The sequence below is a fragment of the Macrobrachium nipponense genome, chromosome 20, assembly GCF_015104395.2.
Source record: "Macrobrachium nipponense isolate FS-2020 chromosome 20, ASM1510439v2, whole genome shotgun sequence".
In the NCBI taxonomy this organism is placed as follows: Eukaryota; Metazoa; Arthropoda; class Malacostraca; order Decapoda; family Palaemonidae; genus Macrobrachium; species Macrobrachium nipponense.
The window spans coordinates 45,524,381-45,547,089 of record NC_061089.1 but is presented as its reverse complement, the minus strand read 5'-3'; the positions used below and the strand labels follow the sequence as shown (position 1 = coordinate 45,547,089).

General features: G+C 36.9%; 1 protein-coding gene across 9 annotated transcripts in view; it reads right to left on the bottom strand.

Annotated features, from left to right (window-relative positions):
* Positions 1–22,709, bottom strand: part of LOC135225426 (protein N-terminal glutamine amidohydrolase-like) — an 89,413-nt gene that overhangs the window by 63,459 nt on the left and 3,245 nt on the right. For 3 of the 9 annotated variants that reach the window (XR_010316957.1, XM_064264757.1, XM_064264788.1), the window contains exon 1: positions 3,951–4,080. The exons of 3 other annotated variants lie outside the window; for them this stretch is intronic. The gene's annotated coding sequence lies outside the window, so the exon portion shown is untranslated. Of the gene's footprint in view, positions 1–3,436; positions 3,583–3,950; positions 4,081–4,100; positions 4,135–22,709 lie in introns of those variants that run through there. 3 more of the 9 variants (XM_064264769.1, XM_064264765.1, XM_064264783.1) reach the window with 3 other exon arrangements.

Sequence of the window (22,709 nt, the reverse complement as noted above, 5' to 3'; positions counted from 1 at the left end):
TCACAGGGATGGCTAGCATCAGACTTAGGCTATCTGTACAATACCATTCAACATTACTTATACTCTGGTCATGGTGCTTTCAAAATACCTTTGAATGTCTTATGCAACACATAGGGGAACCTATTAAAATGCCCCTTATCCACAAGCTACCTGGTCTGAGTGACATGCACTGGAACTTTAATCACAATATCAGATATATAAAACCTGAGGGGCAAATTGCACTTTATTGTCAGAAAGGATTAAATAGGTACAATTAACTGTACATACAGTATCAAGATGTCTTAATTTCCAATAAATACGTACATATGCAAACAAGCTATACACTAAGTCTATAGTCTTCTTCACTGAAGGAAAACAGCACTCAAAAAAATTACTGCACCAGATGTTGAAAATAATCCAGAGGAAACTATTAAAAGATCTTCATCCAACTATGATGGACATCTGTGAAACAAAGTCAGACTTTTCCTGAATCTAGGGCAAGTAACCTAGTACAGACCACTTCAGTATGATCTAAATTTGTTGCCTTATTGGACAGTGCTGTATTTAGTATATATGTAGTATTTCCATAAATGTATCCCACTGGATTAGTAGCTAACTACAGATATCAGTCTCAGAATCCAGGCCTGGCTTTTCTCTTGTAAATCAACTCAGCTTTACTACATCTACAGTCTTGTCGACTTTACTATTCCAAATATTGATTCCATTCTGATAACTGTGACAACATTCTGTGCTTCCAAGCCCTGGTTATGTAGAGGTGATCTGTTAAAAAATACACTAACTGCAATAACAATTTATTTTTTATTCTATCTATTTCTGTGCTAAGTCCTTACTACTTGTCATTATATGATCAAAAGGGAGGCAATCTCTTGTACTATTTACAACACATGGATTGTGGGCACAGCAGTTACAAGGGTAACAACAGCAACAACCATTAGACAGTGAATTTTGTTAAAGCATGGCAATATTTATAGCAACACTCACATACCTTTCCATGGAAATAGAGCACCCAAAATATGTTACAATGTAGAACTATTTATTAAAGTTCAAACTTAGATGAAAATAACGAAACAATAAAACTGAAATATCTATACTATATATATATATAGTATATATATATATATATATATATATAGATAGATATATATAGATAGATATATATATAGATAGATATATATAGTATATATATATATATATATATATATATATATATATAGTATATATACACATATATACACATATATATACACACACACATATATATATATATATATATATATATATATATATATATATATATATATATAGATATATATATATATATACATATATATATATATATATATATATATATATATATATATATATATATATATGTATATATATATAGATATATATATATATATATATATATATATATATATATATATATAGATATATATATATATATATATAATATATATATATATAGATATTATATTACATATATATATTATAATTATACACGTAAGAGAATATATATAATATATATATTATATATATCTATATTATATATATATATATATATATGTATATCACTAATATATCTATTACTATATCTATATATATATCATCTTATATACATATAATATATACATAACATTATATCTATATTATATAGTATATATTATAATATATAGTATATATATAATCATATATATAACCATACTAATATATCTATTCTATATATATTATCTCCTTATACGTCATCATATATTAATAATAAAAACATATATATAATGTGCATGTAGTGTATTAGGAAAAATATGGTATAGAAAAAGTGAAGGCCATAGCAAGTGAAAATATATCTAAATTCAAATGTAATTGGAAACTACACTAATCCTAACAACAATTCATAAGAAATACAGAATGTCATATATCTAAGCCACATCAAAGATCGTATTCAAATTGATGTTCGTGTAATTTTATCTGAGGCTTAATGCATTATCCTGTACATCTGTAATCTTCAGTTTAACCGTTCATCATCTTATTGCAGTAGTTTTAATTGATTCTTTATGTTGATTTTATAAAAGCCTAACTGCAGACTAAAGCCGCTAGTTTAATAAGAGCAGTTTTAAAGAACAGCCATCATACTTCAACTAAATATTCTATAGTCTAAGGCAGCGGTTCTCAACCTGGCGGGTGTCCCCCTACAGGAGTGTCAGCAATTTCCATGGGAGCGCAAACCCTAGGGAAAATTAAACATTCTTTAATTATAACTCGTTTTCCTCTTAACAAGAGTGAGAATTAATATTCAGAAATTTATGAAGAAATGCAAACGTATTGCCTTATAGGTAGCTAACATTAGTTTCCTACAGTCTACTAGTTACACACATTTGGATCCTCAATATGTTCCATGTATCTTTATGAAGCTTCATTTTCCACGCTCGTTGCTCAAGGCCAAATACAGAAACAGGCTGAATGCTGAAGGGAACTTATGCTGTACACTCTCCAGCATTTAACCATGCATTCAAGATCTAGTAGCTAAGAAGAAGCAGTTTCAAGTATCTCATTAATTCATTGCCAAAAAGAATAAAAACACCCTTCTCTATCTCTTTTTTTTATTTTCCTTTAAATCTGGGAGGGAATTTTACTTATAAATGCAAGGGGGGGGCATGGAGAGAAGAACCACCTCTTTGAGGGGGCATGATAATAAAAAGGTTGCGAACCACAGATCAAGGCTATAATGAGATACGAGGTAGCTAGCTATATATGTACTCTGAAACACTGGATTCTAAACACTGAACAGATCAGTAACAAAGAGGAATTTAAGTAAACTGAGTAACGAGCAGACTATGGTATAGGTACTAAGAAATGTAAAATACATGAAACTAAAAAGCAATACCTTTACACTTACACTTATAGTAATTAGCAAAGTAGCTACCTCAAAACACAAAAGTACAGGCTATAGGCTAAATAGGTTATACAAATTAATTTTTTATTTGGTTCAACCAGGTCAAATGTACTACGGTACTACTACTAGTAGGCTAATCCCTTAATACATTATTTAAGCAAAACTGCAAGGAAAATAAAAATGAAAGCAAGAAGAATAAAGTACTTTAGGAATAACTAATTTGTGTCTTTAAACGAATTCTCAACTAGCTACTATAGGCTACTAGCTAGGTATACCTACTAATTCAGATCAAATCTCATCGTCAAATCAACAGCTAATACTACTAGTAACTAAAAGTAACTCGCAGGCATTTAAACACTACAGGTCAATGCAGACAGGGCAACAGGTTATCAGGCAACCTGCATTAAACAGACACTTCAATCGTCGCACCGCTGCTTTGTCTGTCTGTCAAGCCTGTCACAGACAGAGCCTGCCGTAGGTAATACTACTTGTTACGTCTCAGTCTCGTAAGTTTAGCAAAAGACTGAAGGGGGAGAAAAAACTGACAAGCTAGAGATCGTGCAGTCTTCACGTTGGGTATCCTAGCGCAAGCTTGTCACTTCCAGGTCACGTTGAGCAGGGTAGGTATGCAGGAGGTTGGCTGGGGTACCTTCCAAGGGTAAGGGAATTCTTTGGCATTTTTGAAGAGTGGTAGTAGTAGTAGTTGTGGTAGTTGTCCTTGAGCAAAGCACTCCATTCCAAAGTTTTTTTTTAACGAACTCCGTGCTGTCTGTCTCTACTCCACTACTCGTTTCGCTCCAGGGTTTAAAATTTTGTCAAAAACTACACACAGACAGGTGAATGGGGCAAGACGACAGACTGATCACATTCAAATGAAAAAATCAAAACTACGGACGGTGTGTCATTCACAGACAGTTAAAAGGCGTGTGAGTTATTCTAATAATGTTAAAAACTAGTTCTACACACAAGCTAAAGTTAATATGATAATAATAATACTGTTCACTTTCATAACATCCAAATGAAATAGAAACTAAAAATGAAAACACAATGGGCTACACACACAAATATTACAACGACAAAACTACACAGGTCTACACAAGCGAGCGTCCACTGCCTGAGACTCTACGTCATGAAATAAGAGACATTCTCATTGCATTCTCTCTCTCTTTCTCTCCCTCTCTCTCTTTCTCTCTCTTCCTCGCTCTCGTACTCCTTCTCTTTGGAGGGTTTGTTATTGACTGTGTGAGAAAGAGAGAGAGACGTCGGTGGCAGCGGCAGCAGACGACACAGTCGCCGTTCCAACATTATTGCCATGTTCTCTTTATTTCCCACGTTTATTTTATCGCCAGCTTAGCACTCGCCGCTTCTCAAAATACAACCATAAGATCTTTTGTGTATTCTTTTATTCATTTTAAATCATAAATTCAAACACATGAGAAATATAAGCAAAAAAGATTGCGCGATTACTACACTACGTATGCGCTGCGATGGCAATCGATACGAAAGAGTGAGAGTGGTGTTGCAGTGCTCATACAGACACCCTTATTTTATTTACTGTTTGGTCTAAGCAAAATCTGTTCTCTTTCAACGTTGCTCTATAGGCGCCGCTCTAAGAGAGTGAAGTATTCATAATGAGTCCAGTTGACTGTACGAATTATCTTATCAAGAAAAAAGTACGATGGAATAACAGTCTTTCTGGGCCTGCTGTCAACCGCACGATAAGATTACTTTGTTGAAGGGGTTAGCCAGTTAATACATTATGCAGAGTTTGAGATTCGTGTCGTATCTTAAAAGCTTTTATTATGATTGCTGTAGACCAAAATATATGATCGTTCATAACCGAAACCTGTGAATTAATTTTTCTTTACATGCCGATTTAATTGTTTTACTTGCGTTAGTGTTTTGAATAAGAAAACTTCTCTTGACAATAATTTGTGTACTGTTTATGTACTTTTCCCGTTGAAAATGCATAATCCTTGCAAGTTCATCATCATTATATGCAAACCACCTTCCTTTTCTTCCTCTTAAATCCTCAGCTTATAGTAACTGGAGTACACTAATGTCTTCTTTGCCATTTCCTCTCTTCGTCTCGGTTGGGTAGATGACGTCCAAAGGTCCACACCAGCCTTTCTCACCCTTACGATACTGACGGACTGTCTATGAATAAGGGCCAGTACTGGCATATGTTTGTTTTAGATTAATCAAGCATATACCAGCACGGTGTACTGCCTTAGGACCGTCTATAAGTAGGTTTAGTAAGGTGTGAAATGGCACAAGAGGTCTGGTGTGGACCTCCGAAAGCAACGCAACCAACTGAGACCTTTCCAGACTGTTGTAAACTGTAAGGATTACTGCGGTGCGCCTTCACCCACCCACTATCTCTCTCTCTCTCTCTCTCTCTCTCTCTCTCTCTCTCTCTCTCTCTCTCTCTCTCTCTCAACCAGACCAAAGGAATAAGGTGTGATTAAAGCTATTTGACCTCGATTTAGATTGTGCCAGGCAAGGCTCATCAGTATGAATTTTGCAGCAGTCACGGGAAACGAAAGTTCCCCCGACTCCCACATATTGTTGAGTGAAGAATGTAGCTGCTAGCAGTATATAGAATTGTTGAAATAAAAAATCGCCTGCCTCTCTCTCTCTCTCTCTCTCTCTCTCTCTCTCTCTCTCTCTCTCTCTCTCTCATTAAACAAATGAAATGAGCATACTGCAGAGGTATAAATCCCCCATAATTTACTTGTCTCGGTTGTATTAGGGATTTCCTCGAGTCAAACGAAAGCTACAAGCACCAAACCAAGGCTACCAATGTGAACTCAGTCGCCTGACAGTCAGAGAGAGACCTTGGGAACATGTATCTACAAATCTGAATAAAGGGGAAGAAGAAGAATGAAGGCCTTAGGGGAGGCCATAATTTATATGGTTTATTTTTCCGTGCTGCCACAAATCCGGGATATTTCCATGAACCGCTTCAGGATCGTTAGGTAGCTATACAAGGTCAACATTCTACAGACACCTGATCTTATTGAGAGGTTGGATTGGCGTCAGTTGATGACCACGGTTATCGCAACGCCAGGTATCAGCATTATCCCAATCAGACAACTAAGATGGAATGTAAACAGATGCAAAGCTGAGATAGTCGGAATACAACGAAGAAAATGTTGAGAAAGGATAATGTAATAAAGTAAGCTGAAATGACTACACTGTTATAAATCATGGGCTGGTATGAGTTAAGTTAGACCTATTTTGTGATGATTTCAATATGTGATGAGTAATGTGCACTTAGACATAGAAACAAACTGATAGAAACATTGCCAGAATTTTGTGGGGCGGAAACAATAATTATTAACAAAACACGTTATACAGCAGTCTTATACAGTGCAAAACATATTTCAGTATTTTCTTTCATCTGTAGCACGTTGTAGTGTCTTGCTGTTACCAGAAATTTGGACTTTGGCGTCTCAAGAAATTGTAGCAATCGGAATTCAACAATAAAATTAATTTAAGTTTACCTACAACAGTCTCTTTTCCCTCGATTTTTCGCTAGTCTCACAAATGAACAAATTTATAAGGTATGTGCCCAATGAATATAAACTTATAATAATAATAATAATAATAATAATAATAATAATAATAATAGAGGACTGGCACAACAAACCAATGCACGGGCAATACATGAGACAGACTAAAGAACTAGCCAGCAATGACTTATGGCAATGGCTACATAGGGGAGAACTCAAGAAGGAAACTGAAGGAATGATAACAGCGGCACAAGATCAAGCCCTAAGAACCAGATATGTTCAAAGAACGATAGATGGAAATAACATCTCTCCCATATGTAGGAAGTGCAATACGAAAAATGAAACCATAAACCACATAGCAAGCGAATGTCCGGCACTTGCACAGAACCAGTACAAAAAGAGGCTTGATTCAGTGGCAAAAGCCCTCCACTGGAGCCTGTGCAAGAAACACCAGCTACCTTGCAGTAATAAGTGGTACGAGCACCAACCTGAGGGAGCGATAGAAAACGATCAGGCAAAGATCCTCTGGGACTATGGTAACAGAACAGATAGAGTGATACGTGCAAATAGACCAGACGTGACGTTGATTGACAAAATCAAGAAGAAAGTATCATCATGGGACACCAGAGTTGAAGAGATAGAGAGGGAAAAAATGGATAAGTATCAAGACCTGAAAATAGAAATAAGAAGGATATGGGATATGCCAGTGGTAATTGTACCCATAATCATAGGAACAGTAGGCACGATCCCAAGATCCCTGAAAAGGAATCTAAAAAAACTAGAGGCTGAAGTAGCTCCAGGACTCATGCAGAAGAGTGTGATCCTAGAAACGGCGCACATAGTAAGAAAAATGATGGACTCCTAAGGAGCCAGGATGCAACCCGGAACCCCACACTATAAATACCACCCAGTCGAATTGGAGGACTGTGATAGACCAAAAAAAAATAATAAGAAGATTAAGAAGAGGAGGGGAGGAGGATGGACCACATTTATTACTAAATGCCCGAGTAATAGTAACAATAGAATTTCCCTGTGAAGAGCACATAAGCTTATGCTTGAAAAGTCATTAAAAACAAATTATACGAATCTCCCACCTTGATCATTAAACTACATTCTTCGTGACGCGCGCACGTGTGTGTGTGTGTGTGTGTGTGTGTGTGCAAGAGGTAATGATTGAATGCGCCATTCTGTAGACTAGTCTAGAACAATATATATAAGATTTCAAGAGCACACACAAAAACTCGACCATTTTGAAACAGACAACAGCAGAAGAAGGAAAAATCAGTTTCGGGATGACTCTGCGCTGTTACACCTAATTTTTTAAATAAGAATAAGAGAGAGAGAGAGAGAGAGAGAGAGAGAGAGAGAGAGAGAGAGAGAGAGAGAGAGAGCGAATATGGACTTTTAGCAATGAGCCCAAACGACGGTAGGCAGCTCACAGCTGACAACCATTCCAACTCTTGCCAGATTAAAGCTTACAAAGATAACTAACTGCCTTTAGACTTAAAAAAAAATCTTTTAAACGGGTCGCATGCAGTTTCATCATCACAATATGTCTTTCGATGAATAGATGATAAAGGTGAATACAGTGAGAGAGAGAGAGAGAGAGAGAGAGAGAGAGAGAGAGAGAGAGAGAGAGAGAGAGAGAGAGAGAGAGAGAGAGAGAGAGAATAGAATCAGGCCTTGGAATAGCCAGAGTGATTCATACCTCTCAATGCTAATCATATTGATCACATGATAATGTCTATTAGCAGCCGTATTTTCTTAGTGTTAAATACATGAAGGGCAGAAGAATTCAGATACGTCTCCATCTCGACACTTTTTTTTCTATGGCAATTTATATAAAAACAAATAAGTCAAACAATACTTAATGTTCACCCGGTACTTTTACAAATATTATTTTCATACCAGATGTATGGTGAAAGTTCAAAGAGTTTTTGATTAGTTGAAAGTCCCCTAACGTAAGTCTACAATCAAGTGAGAGAGAGAGAGAGAGAGAGAGAGAGAGAGAGTCTTCTACCTATCTAGCTTAACACTCTTTCAGTTTATTGCGAAACTCCTGCTTCTAAATCATATTCAAAATGTTTGCATATGCTTCCCTTCTAACTTAGTCGCACAGTCACACAGATCCAGGCGATTAATTCCCAGAGGGTTGTCTATACAAGTATCAGACTTGTAATGCTTTATTACATGCAGCAGCACTTTGCCACTTTCCCTGAACTGCTCCGATTGACTTCCCAAACGCTGTTTATTTTGTGCATATCTTTATTTACTTATTATTCTGTCGTCTATTTGTTTGTTATCTGCGTCTGAATTTCATTGTATTCCTATAATAATCATTATCATTTCAATAATTATAATAATAATAATGAAAACCAGTTATGAATTTTCACTTCTGTATTCAACAGACGAGAAACCCTGCATAAATATTATTCTCGCGTAAAATTTGTTACATACTAAAATTCACAAAAACATTATGCTTTCTTTTAGGGGGATGGGTGGGGGTGGGGGTGGGGGTGTAGGCGGGAGCGTAAATGGAGGTCATTCTATAAAGGCAAAGGTAAAACTCTGCTGTGAACTAACCGGAAGTAATCCTCACAATAGCTAACGACACTTCCCATTACCTGCGGTGGGTATTCGGCAAACGAGGGCTTTGTTGCAAAACGCTCTGTAATATACGGAGGTTTTATGCATGGTTTCGGCCTTTCATGATGCGTTGCCCATTTAGCATATAAATACACGAATCCTGCTACACAGAATGCAATGTATATCAGATGTATATTGACGTATCATACCGTTGGTATAGCTGTGGTATTAATGTGCGAGTTTGATTATACTTCCCACGTCACTCCACAGTACTAACCGCATTTGGGAAAGAAAAGGAAACACTGAAACTCAAAACCAGTGAAAAAAAAATCTTAATGTAACTAACGTAATAATCAGGAAAATTAACGGCTAATATCGCGCTCTTGTGTTACACAACAGAGCGATTGAACACAGCCTTGTTGCGTTCAACTCGACGGAACGAAAGTTAGCGATATTTCATGATGTAATCACCAGTGATAATCGAGTCTATTTTACAAGTATCAATTTCTCCTTCGCGGATGCGATATTCTTCGAAGATTTGTTACGATAGGTGCATTCGAACGATAGTGACAGTAAACGATACTGCACGATGCCTGCAAGGCGTCACGCAGTATTACGTTTACTCCTTAAAAGACTGAATGAAACAACCCTTCTCCTCAACACCCGGTGAGTGGTAAGGCCTTTCCACACTAGGAAATATTGTTTGCAAACAAAATTTGCAAACAGTTTCCAAACTTTTTGCAAATAATGTTTCCTGTCTAGACGTCAGTTGTCAGGATGTTTGTCGGTGCAGTAGCCTCTGTATTCTACTTGGCTATTTTAATGCACTCGAGGAGGGATGAGAGAAAGAAAAGGAGATGGGTAAGGAAGTCTTTAGAAAAAGGAGCGTGTCATGCTGACTTGCTTCTGGCGAATTGAAAATAGATACAAATATACATTTATACATGCATACTTACACATATATATATATATATATATATATATATATATAGATAACATTACATATATGTAAACTTACATTCATTATACATGTGTATATGAAACTCTAAATGTTTTCCATTCTGAATGGGAAACAAATATACGATAAAAACTGTTTGCAAACAGTTTGCAAACTTTGTTTCCAAACAATGTTTCCTAGTGTGGACAGGCCTTAACGTCACTCTTTAACTATATAATACTATATATATATATATATATATATATTATATATATAATATATATATATATATATATATATATATAGTCTCGTTGCTCTTTCCTCTTCCGAAACCCGGTTAATGGTCCCGCCTTTTATGTTATTTCATTGGTATAGAGAATAATTGTGGTTCTTGTGGCTTTATATATATATATATATATATATATATATATGTAATATATATAATATATATTATATATATAGATAATATACTATATATATATTAATATATATATATATATAATATATATGAAACGAAAGAAGGAAAAACAAATTACTCTACCTTCAAAATAGAACTGACGATTACCGAAACCGTGTAACCCACAAGAGCCACGATCATTCTCTAGGCCTATGAAATAAAAAATTAAAAAGAAAAAGTTGGGATCATTAACCGGGTTTACGTAAGACGAAAGAAGAATGAGACAGTCAGAGGAAAGGGTCAGACCCATTAGTCCATTCCACGCGACAGAAATGGCGCCTCCTAAAGGGAATGTGTTACTTAAAGACGAAGCGTAAAACAGAGAACAGAATTACAAGCAAAATCTGTGTGTGTGTGTGTGTGTGTGTGTGTGTGTGTGTGTGTTTTGTGTCTAGCCATTCTCCCTCTGTGTATAATGTATAGCTATTCAGTAAGGGCAGCCACAAAACAAAACGCTCTAAAAAAAGGGGGCCGCCGTCAAAACAAGACAATTACTCTTGAAGACAACAATAAAACTGGTTTTGCTGGCTAATACTTTTTTGTGAACTGCATATAATAAAGCCTTAAGAGCTTGTATACAGCGCCTAAAGAATGAAAATGAATACGTACAGGCCTATGGTAATACTTAAATGAGGATTATTCGAAAGACTCTCTCTCTCTCTCTCTCTCTCTCTCTCTCTCTCTCTCTCTCTCTCTCTCTCTCCTGGGACTGCTGAAAGGATGTTTCTGAGATAAACCAGGCTATGTGGCCCTGCTGTCCAGCAGAGCCATCTAGGGAGAAAATCATAAAATCTGAGATCTTCCTAGACCAGAGAGAGAGAGAGAGAGAGAGAGAGAAGAGAGGAGAGAGAGAGAGAGAGAGAAAGCAATTTTTCAAAGTCTGTGAACTCCAAACAGATTATTTCTGGATGGGAAAAGATTATAATATTATGTTTTGTAACCGATGCTGACAGCGGGTTTTCTAGAAATTAGTTATTACATATGAGGTTAAAAATCTCTCTCTCTCTCTCTCTCTCTCTCTCTCTCTCTCTCTCTCTCTCCTTCATGATAATTTGTACCCTTTGATTCCCGATCAATCATAATATATATATAATATAATATATATATATATATATATATATATATAGATATAATATATATAATATATACTATAATATATAATTATATATATACTATATATATATGTGTGTGTGTGTGTGTGTGTGTGTGTGTGTGTGTGTGTGTGAAAAATCACATTTAAAAAAACATAGCAAATGTTAATATTTCCCGCCAGATCTCAATCTAATGACTGAAAGCAAGCGTAACTCACAGGCACTTTCCACGCCATACAACGTAAATGCATTATTCATATGTGACGGTTACTTCACAAACTGAAATTAGATTTTTCTAGTTTTGTTCTAAAATAAATATTAAAAAAAACGTTTTAATAAATTAATAAAAGCATAAACAGAGGTTTGAGAATGGATGCGAATTATTAGTCAATAAACGGATAGGCGAGGAATAAATAAATTAAATAAATTAAATAAACTAAATAAATTAAATCTATCGCTGTCAAATCTGATCTCAAAACATCGTTAAATGATGTCAAAGTATGAATTAATAATGATTTCAAAATAGATTTAACCAGGGTCTCAAAACGTGATACGAAAATTTCATGAAATGGGATCTCCTCAAACAATGATTAAATGTGATCTCGAAATATGATTGAATACTGATCTCACACCAGATTTAAATAGGAACTCTGTGATTTGAAAATATGATGAAATAAGATCTAAACTAACGATTAAATACGATATCATAACAATGATTAAATAAGATCTCCTCAAACAATAATGCAATATGGTATCAAAACGGTATTATTTATGATTCTTAAGTCTACAGCTGCCTCCCGTGATGTCTGAGGTCTGAGTCTAGCTGACCTCTGATGTCTAAGTCTATTTTTTTTATGCTGACCCGTGATATCTAGGCTTAACTGACCCGTGATGTTGAGTCTAAGTGAGCCGTGATGCCCGAATTTAACTAAGCCGTGATGTCTGAGTCTACGTGAGTCATGATGTCTGAGTCTAACTGAGCCGTGAACGCTACTCTCACTTGACGGTTTTGTATGGATTTTCCGTTGAAAGAAACTTAGAAAAGACAGAATAAATGAGAGAGAGAGAGAGAAGAGAGAGAGAGAGAGAGAGATGAGAGAAAGATTCGAGAGAGAGAGAAGTCTCATCCGTTACGTAAATCCAGCTGTTCAGAATAAGACGGTTCTTGCTTAGAAATCATGCAGTAAGGGAAAAAATACAGATACGAACATTGTCAATTGGTGAGGGATTACTGAAAGATGAAGGAAAAGCAATTCGGTAATATAAGAGAAGAATAAACATCTTTTGTTTTTTCTAAAAGAAAATTTTTGTCGCTGTGAAATATGTACCCAGAAACTGACTGATTTATATCTATACTCTAGAGCCGCAAATAAGTCAAAGTGTTTAGCAGAAATAAAGTCAAGTATTCAGCGTCGATTGTTCGCCTATACCACGATTTAGAGTGAGTCTAGACCCACGGTCTGGGTATACCTAGACCGTGTCTAGACCGAATATTACACAGACCAAAACGAGGGTGTTCGGAGACCACAAACCTCCGCCAGAGAAGACCTTTTTCTCCCTAAAAGTTCCATTCGTACCCCTCCCAAAATTTAATAAATTGTTGCTGGTCACGATGCTCATTTCGGATATGAATTTCGTTAAAAGATATCCGCAAGTTCCCGCAAAACCGCTAACAAACATGAAAATAAATAAATCGGAATATAAAGCATAATTTCAGTTACAGAAGTTACATGGGGGTCAACTCCACTCTCCTCCCCCTACCAAACTACTTTTTTTTTCTTTCGTACAATAAAGTTTTTGTATCCACTGTGACTTGAAGTATAAGAAATGAATTTATCAACATACCTTTTTACCTGATAATACTCATTCATCATCACCAACCATAGCCTCTCTCTCTCTCTCTCTCTCCCTCTCTCTCTCTCTCTCTCTCGACTGCTCACTTCCAGGAGAAAGTTTTTTAATAGGAAGTACCCTTACCTCGTAAGCTGGGACAGGATATTGAATCTAGACCAAGGTTGGTTTTGTTAAAATTCTGTCGTTTTCCTTTTCATGACTTTACTGCCAAAATCTGCTCAATAAAACCACATTTTCTTGAATTATGACATAAATTTGCAAATATAACTTACGTATAATGTATGTATGTATGCATGTATATATATATATATATATATATATATATATATATATCTAATATATATATCGCACTCACGCAAAGCATACTCGTGTATATTATATATATATATATATATATATATATATATATATATATATATGTATATATATATAATATGTATATATATATGTGTGTGTGTGTGCGTATATATATATATAATAATTATATATATATATATATATATATAATATATGACTCACATATTCAAACATGTCTTTATATAGTATATACACGTGTACATACCTCATACACGCCTGCTCTAAGCATACAGGCCTCACATGTGGGAATGTGATCTGCATAAAAGAACCACCACTTGTTATTCAGGGCATGTAGTCCCCCCACGTGGGCTTAGACCCGTCTCAAGGATAGTGCTTGACTCGGTCATATGATTGATCTCTAAAATGGCGTCCTTCGGTTCCGTCAATAGGTTGAATTTAGGAGTCTCTCCTTATTAACCTTCTGGGTGTCCGGATGCCTTTCGAGGTGAAAATGCTAGCTTCGTGGGCCGCTTCTGTGCCCTTGCTGCGACCCACCACACTTGAACAACCACCAAGTACTAGGTTATCCGCTGCTCATGTCAACAGGAGCACCATTATTATTATTATTATAACTAGTATTATTATTGGGCAGAAATCTCAATTACGAGGACACAAGTAATGTTCATTAAAGTCCATAATAATATACTAATGGTAGCGATACCATTAGTATATTATTGTGGACCTTAAAGAACATTATTGTTATTATTATTATTATTATATTTATTATTATTATTATTATTATTTATTATTATTATTATTATTATTATTTGGAAGCTTGAGTTTCAAGTCAGTGGCCATTCTGAGTTTGTCCCATATGAATACGGGCTTATTATTATTATTATATATATATATAGATATATATATATATATATATATATTATATATATTATATATATATATATATATTATTTTTTTTTTTTTTTTTTTTTTTTTTTTTTTTTGCTCCATCAGTCCTCCAATTCGACTGGGTGGTATTTATAGTGTGGGGTTCCGGGTTGCATCCCTGCCTCCTTAGGAGTCCATCACTTTTCTTACTGTGTGCCGTTTCTAGGATCACACTCTTCTGCATGAGTCCTGGAGCTACTTCAGCCTCTATTTTTCTAGATTCCTTTTCAGGGATCTTGGGATCGTGCCTAGTGCTCCTATGATTATGGGTACGATTTCCACTGGCATATCCCATATCCTTCTTATTTCTATTTTCAGATCTTGATACTTATCCATTTTTTCCTCTCTTTCTCTTCAACTCTGGTGTCCCATGGTATTGCGACATCAATGAGTGATACTTTCTTCTTGACTTTGTCAATCAACGTCACGTCTGGTCTATTTGCACGTATCACCCTATCCGTTCTGATACCATAGTCCAGAGGATCTTTGCCTGATCGTTTTCTATCGCTCCCTCAGGTTGGTGCTCGTACCACTTATTACTGCAAGGTAGCTGATGTTTCTTGCACAGGCTCCAGTGGAGGGCTTTTGCCACTGAATCATGCCTCTTTTTGTACTGGTTCTGTGCAAGTGCCGGGCATTCGCTTGCTATGTGGTTTATGGTCTCATTTTTCGTATTGCACTTCCTACATATGGGAGAGATATTATTTCCGTCTATCGTTCTTTGAATATATCTGGTTCTTAGGGCCTGATCTTGTGCCGCTGTTATCATTCCTTCAGTTTCCTTCTTTAGCTCTCCCCTCTGTAGCCATTGCCATGTGTCATCGCTGGCTAGTTCTTTAGTCTGTCTCATGTAAAAAAAAAAAAAAATATTGTCCGTGCATTGGTTTGTTGTGCCAGTCCTCTGTTCTGTCTGTCATTCTCCTGTCTCTGTATATTTGTGGGTCTTCGTCTACTTTTATTAGTCCTTCTTCCCATGCACTCTTTAGCCACTCGTCTTCACTGGTTTTCAGATATTGCCCCAGTGCTCTGTTTTCGATGTTGACGCAGTCCTCTATACTTAGTAGTCCTCTCCCTCCTTCCTTTCGTGTTATGTATAGTCTGTCCGTATTTGCTCTTGGGTGTAGTGCTTTGTGTATTGTCATATGTTTCCTGGTTTTCTGATCTATGCTGCGGAGTTCTGCCTTTGTCCATTCCACTATTCCTGCGCTGTATCTGATTACTGGCACTGCCCATGTGTTTATGGCTTTTATCATATTTCGCCGTTGAGTTTTGACTTGAGTATCGCCTTGAGTCTCTGCATATATTCTTTCCTGATCGTGTCCTTCATCTCTTGGTGTTTTATATCCCCTCCTTCCATTATTCCCAGGTATTTGTATCCTGTCTCATCTATGTGTTTGATGTTGCTTCCCATCTGGTAGCTTTATCCCTTCAGTTCTCGTTACTTTGCGTTTTTGTATGTTGACTAAGACGCATTTTTCTATTCCAAACTCCATCCTGATGTCCCCAGATACAATCCTTACAGTCTGGATTAGGGTATCTATTTCCTTGATGCTCTTACCATACAGCTTGATGTCGTCCATGAACATCAGATGGTTGATTCTGTTGCCTCTTTTCTTGAGTTGGTACCCGGCATCCATCTTCTGTAGTACTTTTGTCATGGGAATCATGGCTACTACGAAGAGTAGTGGGGACAGTGAGTCGCCCTGGAAGATCCCTCTCCTGATATTAACCTCTGCTAGTCTTATTCCAGAGCTTGTAAGTATTGTATTCCAGTTGCGCATTGTATTTTTGAGGAAGCTGATGGTGTTTTCCTCTGCCCCATATATTTTCAGGCATTCTATTAGCCATGTGTGTGGTATCATGTCGAAGGCTTTCTTGTAGTCTATCCATGCCATGCTTAGGTTGGTTTTCCTTCTCCTACTGTTCTTCATTACCATTTTGTCTATCAGGAGCTGGTCTTTTGTGCCCCTACACTTCCTTCTGCAGCCTTTCTGTTGGTGGGGGATGGTGTTTGTCTCCTCTAGGTAGTTGTATAGCCTTTCACTGATGATACCTGTTAGTAACTTCCACATTATTGGTAGGCAGGTGATAGGCCTGTAGTTACTGGCTATATTTCCCTTACTCTTGTCTTTTTGTAATAAGGATGTTCTTCCTGTGGTCATCCATTTGGGTGCATGGTGATTTGAGATACAATGCTGGAGTTGTTCTGCTATTCGTGGGTGTAGGGCCTTGAAGTTTTTTTGAGCCAGTATCCATGGACTTCATCGGGACCTGGGGCTTTCCAGTTTGGTTTTTATTTTTTTTTTTCATTTTGTTTAGTGGTGTCTGACTGTGTCTGTCGTGATCTCTGCGAATCTTTGTTTTATTCTCCCTGTTTCTTCTTCCTTGACTTCCTGGAGCCATGTTGCATGTTTGTTGTGTGATACCGGATTGCTCCATATGTTTTCCCAAAGTCTCTTACTTGGTTCGGCTTCAGGAATTTCTGGGTGGTTGTCTCCCCTCTAGTTGGGTGTATAGTCTTTTTCTGGTTGGTTCCAAATAGCTTGTTCTGTTGGTATCCCTTATTCCTGTTCATGTACCGTTGGATCTTATGTGCTTTGGCCTTAAGCCTCTGTTTTACATCTTCTATTGTGTTGTTTAGTCCCCTCTCTTGTACTTCGTATTTCTCGTTGAGTTCCTCCCTTGTTTTCTTGCTTCTTAGCCTTTTTTCTGCCATCCCTTTCAGTTTACTCAAGTCAGATCTCATCACCATTTTTATTATTATTATTATTATTATTATTATTATTATTATTATTATTATTATTATTATTATTATTATTATTATTATTATTATTATTGTTGTTGTTGTTGTTATCAGGAAATGTATCCACGACTATTTAGCCAGTGAAATTGAACGTTGGTCTCTTATTGGTGAGCTACGTCACTAACCACCCAACTACTGGGGCAAAACTGCCTAAAAAATATTCATTTTTAGGCAAAAATGCTTCAGTGCCCATGACACTCGATGGAGAAATAAAATCCAGATTGTTGTACAAAATTTTTTTAAAATTCTTAGTCCTAGTTAAATTACTTAATAAGTGTAAGTCGATACTCCGTAATAATAATAATAATAATCATCATCATCATATCATTATCATCACCATAATAATAATAATAATAATAATAATAATAATAATAATAATAATAATAATAATAATAATAATATACAATTTCCTCGCTTTGTAATGACGACTGGCACCCTCCGACAAGCCGGGCAGCGAGGTCATTCAAAATTAACTGAAATTCGACTGACGTCACCCAGAAGTAATTTTTCTTTTTTCTAAACAAACGTCTCGAATATCAGAATCCTCTCGCTTCCAGCCTTCCAAACGCTATATATGATCTTTCGGAATTCCACCGTTGGGCAGGATTTGATCTTAAATATTCATACGATGGTCGGCAGGCTAAGGTGAAAGGTTATTACGCATGCGCGCTGTCCGCCAATTTCATCCCCGATGAGATTTGCAATACTTTGAGATCTGCAATACTTTCAGTTTTGCAATATTTTGAGTTTTCAATATTTTGTGATTTGCAATACTTTTACGGGAATTGGGTAGGGGGCGGTACGTTAGTGCTTTTGAAAGCGAAGTCAGGAATTACATGATATATTATTCATTATTCTTATGATAATTGTGAGTGATTGGAAGGAATTTATATATATATATATATATATATATATATATATATAAAGAGAGAGAGAGAGAGAGAGAGAGAGAGAGTGATCGGACCCACCTATATATATATATATATATAGATATATATATATATATATATATATACACATGTATATATACACATATATATATATGTATATAACATATAGATATATATATATATATATATATACTAGTTATATACTATATAGCCATATATAATATATATATATATAGATATATATATATATATATATATATATATATATATATATATATATATATATATATCGCGCGCGCGCGTGCGTAAGAAGGAGGCATTAGTGAATATGGGAAATAACACACAATCACGAACTGACCCCAGGAGGATTCTTTGACATTTGGCCACCAAAAGTGGGTCGCAAATTTGATTGTGATTATTTTCTATTTCATTTTGTTTCACTTTCTACTGCCTTTTAATTTCCCCCCCGATTTCAACTCTTTTTCGCTGTTTGATTTAATTTTGATTATCTACTGCATTTCAATTCTAATTTTCGTTGACGTCATAAGAATTTATGAATATGTATATAAAATATTATTATATTATATCTATATATAGTATAGTATATATATATTAATATATATATCTATATATATATAGAGAGAGAGGATGAGAGCAGAGAGAGAGGGAGAAGAGAGAGAGACGAGAGAGAGAGAGAGAGAGAGAGAGAGAGAGAGGAGAGCAATTAAAGATTCTTATGCAAATAGAAACGTACGTGCAAGATTATCATCGTAAGCTCGAGCGCTCTTACCCTTGGGGGTGACAGACGGTGTGCGTGCAAATGTGTGTACGTGAGAGAGAGAGAGAGAGAGAGAGAGTTTATGCCAAGGACGCATTACATTTGCAAAGCTTCTCGCTGCGTTTATGGTCTCGGTATCATGAGATGAACTAAATAAAGGCGATAAGTGGGGATTGGTAGGAACGGGGGAGGAGGGAAGGGAAGGGAAGGGAAGAGAGAGGAATTAGCCTCCACATCCACGGTGATGCAACGAAGACTCGTGAATGAAAGGCGCCTTCGTTGGCGGAGCTAATGATTGTTCGAACCGGTAATCTAAAAAAAAAAAAAAAAATTACTGGAAAGAAGGCCTTTTTTAAGCCTCGTTGGAAGACAAGACACGAGCCTTCCTGGACGAAAGATCTCGTCCTGATCTCTGGTCCCTTTCCCTCAAGAGATCGAGACGGGATGGTTACCCAAATCAAACCACGATGGTAAAGAAGAAGAGAATGTTGAAACGGATATCTCAGATCGATTGTCCTCTGTCTATGGCTTTCCCACCCATCATGTTTAGACGTCTTCGAAGCATCGAAGTGCTTTCCCCCCTTTCAGGAAAGACGTTTTTGAAACATCGACGGGCTTTCCCACTCCTCAGAAAAGATGTCTTCGAAGCATCAAAGTGTTTTCCCGCCACTTAGGAAAGACATCTTCAAGCATCCAAGTGCTTTCCCACCTTTCAGGAAAGATTTCTTCAAAACATTGTAGTAATTTCGCACCTTACAGGAAAGACGTCTTCGAAGCAATCTAGTGTTTTCCCCCCTACCAAAGATTTCGTTAATACTCGTGTGACTTTGCTTCAAGCTTAGGTGCAACGTCGCATGCTAATGGTACTATCAGCCTTTCTGTTCATGATGTAATCCCTGCTACTAGTAATGTCAAATCTTCTGTTTGTATTGCCAACTATTCTACTGGTACATTCAACCCTTCTTGGTACTGTCAGTGTCAACTCATCTATTGGTATTGTCAACTCTTCTGTTGGTAATTTCTACTCCTCTTTTGTTGTTGTAAACTCATCTGTTGATACTGTCGACTCTTCTATAGGTACTGTCTACCCTTCTCATCCTAAAAGCACGACCTCATCAAACATTATTGAAGCAAGATCTCATAATGTGAGACAATTATGAGATTACTCTACAGTGTTCAACTGTCTTCATAAAATGTTTCGATTTTTTCCTCTTTTTGTATCGAACTTATTGCCTCTCTCTGCAGATCATGTGTTTTTACATGTAACTGGGTACATATATCTTTAATAAACCTTCTCATTACTGTATGTGAACGGACACATACTTTTTTTTTTTACACAACTTAAGCTTGCATGCCTTAGTAGGCCGATGTTAGACACCACAAACTTTCTCTCCTTGTAAAGCATTTTTCTAATACCAGAGACATCTAAATATACTTCCCCGTGCATTATGCATTCACACCCAATCGCATACAGCGTATTCAAATGCAACATAACACATGCTATGCGTCATCAGAGAAGTCAAGACTGCCCAGAAATGGCGGCTGTAACCAGTACACGACGTCAGTCAGTCTCTCTCTCTCTCTCTCTCATTAGCATTCGTTCAGCAGAGGAACCCTTCCCGTGTGACAACTTTCATTAATGTAAATCGGCCTCATGCAAACGAGCGCTTTTAGTCATGAACATATCATCAAAGGCCCTTGGCAAGAGTCGTCTCGAGTCTCTGACTTCGAATAAATGCTGTGACCTACGGCGGAAAAGGCTTATAATCTGGTCTAGCCCAATGTATATTTGAAGTACCTCCTCTAGAATACCAGCTGTTCCTGTAATTCCCAACCTTTTCTTCTACTTCTTCTTGACAAACGTCACCCCTCTATCTTTGGTGTGACTCAAATTATATTTGAAGGACTTCAGTCTAGTTAATGTATGCCTTTTCGATCATTATGTCTTCTCCTCTAGAATACCAGCCGTCCCTGTACTTCCCAGCCCCTTATTCTTCTTAACAAACGTCGTCCCTTTATCTTTGGTCTAGCCTAATGCATAGTTATATTTGAAGGACCTCGGTTAAGCCAACGTATGCCTTTTCGAACGTCATGTCTTTTCCTCTAGAATACCAGCCGTTCCTGTACTTCCCAACCTCTTCTTCCTCTATTTCTTCTTCTTCTTCTTCTTCCTCTTCTTGACAAACGTCGTCCCTTTATCTTTCTTAACTACTCTCATCTCGACCAGATAAGCGACGCGTCTCCGGACACTGATAAGCTGATCCGATAAGCTCTTGACCTTTTAACTATCGGCGTCGCTCCAGACTTGGCTTCTTCTGCTACGCAGTTATTGTCAACACGACACACACAACAGGCTAGAGAGAGAGAGAGAGAGAGAGAGAGAGAGAGAGCCCTGTTCCTTTCGCTCCGGAAAACACAGCCAGCCAGCGGGGTGTGGACATTCAATCCGTAACCCTTCTAGATAATAGGTACATCATCTTTCACGATCTCTCTCGCTTGCGCCCGTGTCCCACCTCTCTCTCTCTCTCTCTCTCTCTCTCTCTCTCTCTCTCTCTCTCTCTCTCTCTCCTGGACTTGACTTTATTCCTTATGTGAGAGCGCGGACGATGCTTCTTCTTTAGCCTTCCCCGCCTTGCTTTGGGTTTATTTAATTCTGGTATCAGAATTATTTGGTTGAATTTATTTGTTTATTGATATTAGTTCATGTTATCGGTTATTAACGTCATAATGGTGGCAAAATTAAGTCATTTTTGTCACTGTATTGTAAAGATTCACTGAAACTTCATGCAAATGAAATTCTCTCTCATCTTTTCTTCATGTTATACTGATCACACACACATACACACAGCAACAAGAGGCCGACGGGGATGGCAGCCTAATTCACTCTCCTAAACTAAAAAAAACCCGTGTTCCCTTGGGAAACACTAAACCTAGAAGAGAATTCAAAAGCATGGCGGTAGAGGGAAAGAAGAACTGTGGGCTGACGGGTGGTACATGTGAGAACAGCAATGCCTTTGGACATTACTGAGATAGGGAAAGGAACAGATGTCGCGCCGTCAACAACTACAAGTGTTAAGTGGTAATATCAGGAGCGAAAAATGTATTTACGGAAAGAATTCAGTTATATCATAACCCCCTACGGGAAGTAGTGCCGTCTGTTCCTTGCGGGCCGAGCTGCAAGTTCTTTCATTTTTTTTACTGTAGCGCTGCTCATATTTTTTTTTCTTTTCTTCCATCTTACTATCCATCCTCTCCTATCGATAGTTTCATAGAGCAACTCCGACGTTTGCCTCCTGTCACACCTTTCAAACCTCCTCCGCTCTGAATGACCTCATCAGTCCAAGCGCTTGGCCTTTGAGCTAAATTCTATATTTCCTTCTTCCTTCCTTCCTTCCTTTAACCATAGTCTGACTTAAGGAACTACAATGCAATTCAGGAAAAAACATAACTCGATTTCAAACTGAAACGCACTCAATATTCGATCGTAGATATTCCATGGTGGAGTATGACTCACCTAATTATATATATATATATATTTTTTATTCAATTGCCTTTTTTATAAGTAGGTGCTCTGAACAAAGCGATTTCAGCGCCATCTGTTGGAAGAGTCTGCGGTTTTCACAAAGACATATATCTCTCACATCGTCAGCACAAATAATTCGCGAG